The sequence below is a fragment of the Triturus cristatus genome, chromosome 7, assembly GCF_964204655.1.
Source record: "Triturus cristatus chromosome 7, aTriCri1.1, whole genome shotgun sequence".
Taxonomy (NCBI): Eukaryota; Metazoa; Chordata; class Amphibia; order Caudata; family Salamandridae; genus Triturus; species Triturus cristatus.
The window spans coordinates 900,073,703-900,082,652 of record NC_140590.1 but is presented as its reverse complement, the minus strand read 5'-3'; the positions used below and the strand labels follow the sequence as shown (position 1 = coordinate 900,082,652).

The following is an 8,950-nucleotide window of genomic DNA, read 5'->3' as shown; positions in this document are numbered from 1 at the left end:
TTGGTTGGACAAGCTTTGCAGAAGAGTGCTGTGCACAATATCCACCTGACAACAGACATGTGGACCAGTTGCCAAGCCACAGATTACATGTGTATCACTGCACACTGGATCTCTTTTGTCAGGGTTAAAGATCAACTATCTGCACGAGGTGTTGTTGACACAGCTGCGATTTTTGAAGGTACTCGGAAACATGCAACTGTAGCCATGTTTGCCATGGAGAAATCTCATACGGCTGAAAACATTTTAGAAGAGTTTCGCACCAAGGTTTTGGAATGGCTGCAGCCCAGAGGGCTTGGTATTGGTTTTGTTGCCACAGACAATGGCAGTAATGTACTTAAGGCCATGCAACTTGGTTCCTATTTCAGGGTTCCGTGTTTGGCACACTGCATAAACATTATAGTGCAAGACTTTCTGAAAAAAGAACCCATAGTAAGCAATTTACTGTCCATCTGCCGAAGAATATGCACTCATTTCAGCCATTCTTTTAAAGCTCGGAAGCAGCTGAGGATCCTCCAACGTGAGCGTAGGGTGCCAGTCAAGGCACTCATCCAGGAGGTGGCAACACGTTGGAACTCAACGTATTACATGCTTGATCGTCAGTACGAACAGCACAGGTCACTCAATGATTATGTCTGGTACAGAAGCAGTGATGCTAGTTTTAAAGGCATGACCCTTCAGAGGGAGCAATGGACCCTAATTCAATGCCTGACTGAGATGCTGTCTCCTTTTGAGGTCTTCACACGTGAAGTCAGCAAGGAGGACTGTACAATGGGCCAAGATATCCCATTGTTGCAAATGCTAGAGCATGAGCTGAATAATGTGTCTGAATCCTACAAAGGTGTAGAGGACAGAAGGCAAGCCCATGACTTGGTGGAGAGCTTATCCAGGCGCTTATCAGAAAATGTAAGGATACAAAATAAAATTTTGTCACAAGAACATTACATTTGTGCCACAATTCTGGATCCACGTGCAAAATTAGGACTATTCCGTTCTTTTTCCGACACTGATGTTGCCCGCTACAAAAGTTGTATAGCTGATGCAGCCATCAAGTTTGAAAACGAAGGGCTGCTAATTAAAAGCCCGCCACATCAACCCACAACAAGTACTGATACTGAAGCAGGCCATGCAGAATCAAGTGCAACTTCGTCGGCTGAGGGCAGTGCGGTTGGCTCACAATCGCAACACTCACCATCACCATCGACTACAAAAACAATAACTGGATCATTCGGCCGAGTACAATCATTATCAGATTGGTAGGTAAAGATGGGCCTTAAGCACAGTGCTGATGCACAGAAAAAACAGCACAAAAGCTTACCAGCAGCAACCCTGAACATTGAGCGGATGGTCCAGGCCTATCTGGACGACCCAACAGAGGTGTACGTTGATCAAAACCCAGTGCAGTATTGGCATAGGAAAAGGTCTGAATGGCCACAGCTCAGCAGGCTGGCGATAAGCTATCTGGCTTGCCCTGTCGCAAGTGTCTCTTCCGAGCGTGTTTTCAGTGCTGCTGGTTCCATGGTAACCTTGAGAAGGACCAGTCTATCTCCCAAAAACGTGGAGAGGTTAACAATGATCAAAATGAATCAGCACTTCATACCACCGAATTACACAATGCATGAATCAACAGAGGAAGATGAGGACAGCGGCTCAGGTGACGGAAGTATTGTGTCAGATGATTACCTACTACTGGAAGATCCCCCAGAGTTTGAGGACGAGCTATACTTCCCTGACAATTAGGCTCGCACTTACTGTCTTCCTCCCTTTTTTCCCCCTTTGTTTGTGTCTGTTGTTCCGGTTATAAACTTGTGAATCGCAACCAATGCATTATCACCGTCTTCTAATCTTCTAATTTAAGATACAAGTTTCAGGTGTCTGCCATTTGACACTACAGTCCTCAGAATCCAGCTCCTCCGCTCGATCATACTGCATCTCCTGGTCAATTCCATTTCCCTCATGAATGATGATTGGATGATGGTAACAACAAATTCAAACTTTCCTCGTCCTTCCAAAACAAGTGGACCATGAATCTGATGACTTCTATAGCTATCCTCCTTCAGAGCCGAGAGAGACTGGCCATTAACTGAAAATAAGATGCAACAGGTAATGATTGATGCCATGCATTGGCCGCAGAATAGCAGACTGAATGATGTAGATTTTGTTGTGTGTGTTGCGCATGAATGAATTGATGTAATTGTGCACTGCCACTAATCAACATTCTACAGAACACACTAATTTTCCTCTTCTGGCAAACAAGAAATGTGTACTTCTCCTGCATCTTGGTGATACATTGCTTTTAATTCAATACAGGAAGGGGACTCACTCAATCTGCGCAATGCAAATGACTGTGACTTAACAGCACCATCCATCATGATGATGGCGAAAGAGACGGCCTGCAGCGTTAACGAGATGAGATGCAACAGGTAATGATTGATGCCATGCATTGGCCGCAGAATAGCAGACTGAATGATGTAGATTTTGTGGTGTGTTGCGCATGAATTGATGTAATTGTGCACTGCCACTAATCAACTTTCTACAGAACACACTAGTAATTACTAATTTTCCCCTTCTGGCAAACAAGAAATGTGTACTTCTCTCCTGCATCTTGGTGATACATTGCTTTTAATTCAATACAGGAAGGGGACTCACTCAATCTGCGCAATGCAAATGACTGTGACTTAACAGCACCGTCCATCATGATGATGGCGAAAGAGACGGCCTGCAGCGTTAACGAGATGAGATGCAACAGGTAATGATTGATGCCATGCATTGGCCGCAGAATAGCAGACTGAATGATGTAGATTTTGTGGTGTGTTGCGCATGAATTGATGTAATTGTGCACTGCCACTAATCAACTTTCTACAGAACACACTAGTAATTACTAATTTTCCCCTTCTGGCAAACAAGAAATGTGTACTTCTCTCCTGCATCTTGGTGATACATTGCTTTTAATTCAATACAGGAAGGGGACTCACTCAATCTGCGCAATGCAAATGACTGTGACTTAACAGCACCGTCCATCATGATGATGGCGAAAGAGACGGCCTGCAGCGTTAACGAGATGAGATGCAACAGGTAATGATTGATGCCATGCATTGGCCGCAGAATAGCAGACTGAATGATGTAGATTTTGTGGTGTGTTGCGCATGAATTGATGTAATTGTGCACTGCCACTAATCAACTTTCTACAGAACACACTAGTAATTACTAATTTTCCTCTTCTGGCAAACAAGAAATGTGTACTTCTCCTGCATCTTGGTGATACATTGCTTTTAATTCAATACAGGAAGGGGACTCACTCAATCTGCGCAATGCAAATGACTGTGACTTAACAGCACCGTCCGTCATGATGATGGCGAAAGAGACGGCCTGTTAACTTAAGATGAGAAGGAACAGGTAATAAATGATGATAATTAATGGCATGCATTGGACACCTGACTCTGAGCTATTGGTCTTTGTGTTTGCGTTGTTTGTTGTGCACAAAGTGATGTCAAAGTGTACTAGTGGTAATCTATCTTTCTGTACACAATAAAGAATGACTCAAGTCAGTAATATTTATATTTCTACTCTTGTTGTGTTATAAAAATTACACTTGTACTGCAGGCCGATCTTCAGTCAGTAGAAGTATCAGAGCTGATGATGAAGTCAGGAGGATGTTTCATGAGTGGCATAAAACGGAAAAGCCTAAAGGTAAACACGTGAACAACAACCACAGCACACCCAAATGTCTGTGTAGAAGTTGAATAGAGTGTAGCGGTGGGATGACTGCAGTGCATTGATTTTACTAACTTTAACTGTAAAATGCTATGTCTGGAATGGATAATGTGCTTTGCGTTTGTCCAACTCTTTGAGAGAAAAAAAAAGGACTCTAGAGTGTTAACGTAGGATGTGCTAATGGTAAGCACTGTGGGCTTGTTCTCTCCTGTTACTGTTGAAGGTCTATGCTGGAAACAGACTACAGTAGAGATGATGCATATGCATACATGCCACCTCGGAAAGTGTTCTTGTTGCACTACACCATCACTTGTGCATTTGTTTTCACTTTCTTTCTGAATATCCCCTTTGGTTTTCAATCTAAAATTACAGGCCGGGCCTTGTCCAAAACTTTGTAAAACATTACAATGCATATTAATTACCTTACCAATCAATCACCTTTTTATTCCAGCCGGGCAGTGGCGAGTGGTGAGGCGACACACCCAAGATTGATGGACGAGAGGAGCAAGAGGAATGCCGAGATGCAAAAAACCAGTCCACATTTTTGACCAGGATAAGACAGTAACAGTATCCACTTTTCACTTCTTTTAAATAATTTGATTAATATCTTGTATACATTCTTTACAACAGTGTGTTCTTGGAGTTGTTATTATCAATCATCATTACGTTTGCTCTGTGTTTACGATTCTTCACTACCAATATTTAAAATTTCTATTTGCTATCTGTTAAAGTATTAAGGCCGGAACAGAACAAGAAATAGAAGTGTATGTAATCCGGGTCTCATCATGCATGCATTTCCTTTTTTATACCTTAACATATGAAATGGATATGGTATGGTAGTCTTCAATGATTGTCGTTTGTTTGTCTATGTATGCATACTGTTTTTCTATGTCAAACCTTTCCCAAAATCCCCCTTCCCATCCAATCAACGGACCCTAACCCTCTTCCCCCGGGCTGTGTGACTTATTGTCGAGGTGTAACTAAATTAAATGTACACCAATACTTAATCACACACTTGCTGGGGCGGATGTGGTGAAAGCAACACTACTTCAATTTCAATGCAGAGCGATGATCTTCTTCTGCTTGCCCACCCATGAGTAGGATATTTCTCAGGTTATTTTATTAAACAAAGGAACATATACCTCAGCATGAATTGCCGGCATTGATTGGATTTGTTTGTTGTCATTCCTCATATACAGCACTAACTGTTAGACTGTAGGCATAGCCAAGTCGACAAAACTATAGTTTGTAACTCTGTCTAGTAGGCTATCCTCATAATAACCAGCATTCAGTTTTTTTGTCAAATATTTGAGCATATAATTGTTGCTCGGTAAATTCTGTGATGTACTTCATTCAACTACTCCTCTAACAGTCTCTCAAAGGCGATTGACTATCTCCTTTTCTTTTTTTGGAAATGATGCCACCCTGCCAGTGTATACTACTACTACTATACTACCACCACCACCCCAATCATGGCATGTATGAAAAAGGAAACCATCTTCACCATGCAGCCAGTGCTGTGCCACAGTTGGACATAAACATCAAGCACCGGTAAGAGAGAAGTTTGGGGGAGGCAGAATCAATAATGGACATGTTGTCAATGATGTCAGTTTCAAACACCACTCCAAAGAATGCATAGTAGGACCAGTCAATGAGTGAGGTGTGTCGCATCTATCTGTTTGTGTCTTATACAGTCAGCAAATTATTGAAATCAAACACACGCTATGGGCGGCCATGCACCAGCAAAGAAACAGTGTGATGTAAAACAGTTACCCCACCTACAAAACATTAACAACATTGCATGTAACATAGAAAAATATATTTAATTGACCCTAACAAATAAACTAAACCCACAAAAGCTAACCCACCCACCTCCCTAACCCCAACGACTGTCCATAGAAGTAGAGAACGCCCAAACGAGTGAAGAACGAACAGGAATTAAAAAAGGGGCAGTGACAGGGACTAACTGGTGGGGCGGGACTGGAGGAGGACACGAATCTGGTCCTCTAAATGGGCGACGCGGCGTCTAAGGCCGCGGCAGTTGCAGCCACAGTGGGGGGGGGCACCGGAGATGGCACGGTGGCGGCGGGCAGCCGCCCGGCGGTGGCGCCGTACCGCTGGAGGGCGGTGGCTGGGGCCCGGGGCAATGGAGGAGCCTTCAGTAGCTGCAGCAGCCTCCTCCTCCTCCTCGGCTAGGACCACCAGCCGCCGGTATTCCTGCTGGATTGCCTCCAGCTTCCGGCGCCGTGCCTTGGCGGCCAACTCCTTACGGTTGACTTTCGGAGTTGCTGTGTATCAAAAAGAAAAAAACAAGACAATTGTAAAATATAGTCTTAATAAAACAGTAGGACAAGGTAATTATTTATACACATAGTGGCATGGTAGAGTAGCACTATAAAATAAAGCACAGTAGTACATAACATTTTAAATGTCGCCCGTCCTTCTTCCTTCCACCTGTCTTACACTTTTTAGTTGAACAGTGCACCAGGTGCTCTTCTCCATAAAACTTTCAAAGCGGAGTTGAAATCAGATAGATGAGGACATTGGTTACTCAATACTCCGGCTCCTAGTCCTATACCAATTAAAGGGAATTCTAGTCTTCTAGTTCACTCTTCAAACGTCCCCAAGAACTCATACTTACTTACGACATCGGATAGCGGGCGGACTTTGTCCGCCCGCCATCCGACTGCTAAAAAGGGTGGGGGTCCCGTGGGGACAATTAATTGGGATGATGCGCCCGGCACAGTGGCGGGCGCACCCTGTTATTTTAAATTTAAATTCTGGTTGGCTTTGCTGAAAGCAATGCTAAAATGTTGTGCTGCTTTTCCAAGCACAACATGACGGGCTTCGCACGGAGCCTGTCACGTTTTGCTTTGAAAGTCGGGGGGGTACCATAGCATCGGTAGGTACCCTCCATGGGGGCCCCCAAGCATACTCTGCAATGTGTGCATGCCTTTCCGTGGCGGACGGCAATGCCGCCACGCAAAGGCATTCCAAAATGCAGATTATATGGCTGCCGGTGTGGTGAGAGAGACACCACCGCCATATTGAACCCTTTTCCGCCTGGACATGTCTGAATATTTTCTACAGGGATGGCGGGAGGTTTGCCCCTGCTGTGACGGCAGTGAATTACAGCCAGCCCGGCGGGGGCAATACGCCCACCATCCTAATGGGGCCCTAATTCACAACTGTACAGTATACATATACATACAGTACACCTTTGCAGTGAGTGTGCTGTCAAGTTCAACAATAGTTAAAGATTATGAATCTAACTTACCACCGCCTGCCACTGGTGCTGCCACTCCCCCTCCGTTGCTATCTGCAACTGCCGCATCCTCGCCCTCGGCGTCGCCTTCGCTGGCCCCAGCAATGGTGGTCGGTAGTGCGCCTAGAAAACATTACACATTTATTAGGCAACATATACACCTCCCCCCTATTGATCAGTAGCAAGGTTGAAAAATGAGTTAATACTAACATAAATCACTAGTACAAATCAGGTAGTAGTAGAGTAGACACTAAGTTATATGATCATTGTAGCATTTGCTTGATTAGCCCTAGCCATGCACATGTGATGTTACCTTTACCTTGCAGCTTCTTAAGACACCTTTGAGCCCACATGACCTGCCTCACACTGCTACTGTCTAGTCTACGCGCTGCGTACAGGCGGTCAACAAACATTAACAAGCCACTTTTTTTAGGAAGAACTGGTGTACTACTGTTACTGTTAGTCCATATTGCTTATCCATAGATGCTACACTTTTTGGCACGGCTGAGAAATGCTTGCAAGTTGCAATATACTAATGCACACCATTTCTTTTTTCGCATTACAGACGCAAGATTCGCTTCTACGAACCAGAGCTTCTGAATGATGCACCAACTACCAGTACTAGGTTCTTCTGAGGTGAGGGGTCCCTTCACTCACATCTTCATTTATAAATGTATATAAACTAAATTGCTATGGGATGGTGGTGCTGCCTTCCACCACTTCAGTTATCATGATTTAATTCCCAACTGTATAAGTGTAACAATGTATATTGTTTTAATGTTATTGATTTGCCGGTTGGTGCTGCTAAGAAAACAGTGTACAGACCTTCTCAAATTGAAATAAATTTTTTTAACTTACATAGACTTTGTGGTATTTGATGTGGAGTGGACTAACTTACACGAGTGAGCAAATTAAAGTAAGGGTGTGCATGTGAATTGCTTCCACGACAGAGGTTGGGTGTGTTAATGTTCTGGGTTGTCTACTTGTTGGTTATCTTGGGGGGAGGGTTCCGAGACCTAATAGGTATGACAAGACAGTACTATAGTCAAGCAGTGGAATTGTGGTGGGTGCGGAATTTCTGATTGAGGTGTGCAAGGAAGGTCCAACCTACCATCACCAACATCCTATTTTCTGGTGCAAATGTATGTGCAAGATCCCTACAACAGTGGTATGTCCTATAGGGTATCATATCAAAATATTAAGAAATCTGGTAGGGCTGTTGTTGCTGTGAATTTTCAAAGCCTAAACATCAACAAGAGTAAAAAGTAGTACAAGACAACGACCCAACGGATTGTACGAGCTACTGGTGAATATGAGTTTTATATTACAACCTTTCACAAAGAGTGGCACTGGCCAACTGGGCAAGACTAGCTACTACAGTACAGACAGACAGACTGATAGTATGTAGTAGTACTCAGTCATCATAGCGGAGGCAGGGATAAGCTTTTTGAAACCGTACAGATCGAAGGATAATTGGTGGTAAAAAAATAGCATTTGGAAACACACTATAGTTCGGGAGAAATGGGGCAGTAAAAGTTATGGAATAAGAAATATTATTAAAAACAAGAAGACTTACTGGGGCCAGCAGAGGAGCCCTCAGCGGTGTCCTCCTGGTGGTGTTCCTGTCCCGCCGACTGCCCAGTCCCTGCCCGTCTGCCCCTGGGTGCTGATGAACAGGAAAGATATAAGAAAGAGACAAACATTGATGGATGGTGTCAACTTAAGCAAATACAATATTTTTCAACAACGGTCAAAAAACACTTATGTAAACAATTGCAATAACTACATTGACCGATCTCATCTGGTCAACATGTAATATCGGGGGATTCGCAGTTCGACTACTTAAGTTACTATTTATCAACAGTAATCCATTCTTCCATTCTGATTCCAGAAAACTAAGTTACAAGTAAGCCTAAGTATTAGTACAACGTACCACCCAACCTAGCCCACCTCTTCCAGGCATGCCAATTGTAC

At 43.6% G+C, this 8,950-nt stretch overlaps 1 long non-coding RNA gene across 1 annotated transcript; it reads right to left on the bottom strand.

The window, feature by feature from the left end:
• Positions 1-5,666: 5,666 nt before the first annotated feature.
• Positions 5,667-8,628, bottom strand: LOC146810821 (uncharacterized). The gene is made up of 3 exons (XR_014965740.1): positions 8,553-8,628; positions 6,989-7,099; positions 5,667-5,999 (listed from the first exon to the last, which is right to left on the bottom strand). It is a non-coding gene; the product is annotated as an uncharacterized LOC146810821 (long non-coding RNA).
• Between the last annotated feature and the right edge of the window lie 322 nt (positions 8,629-8,950).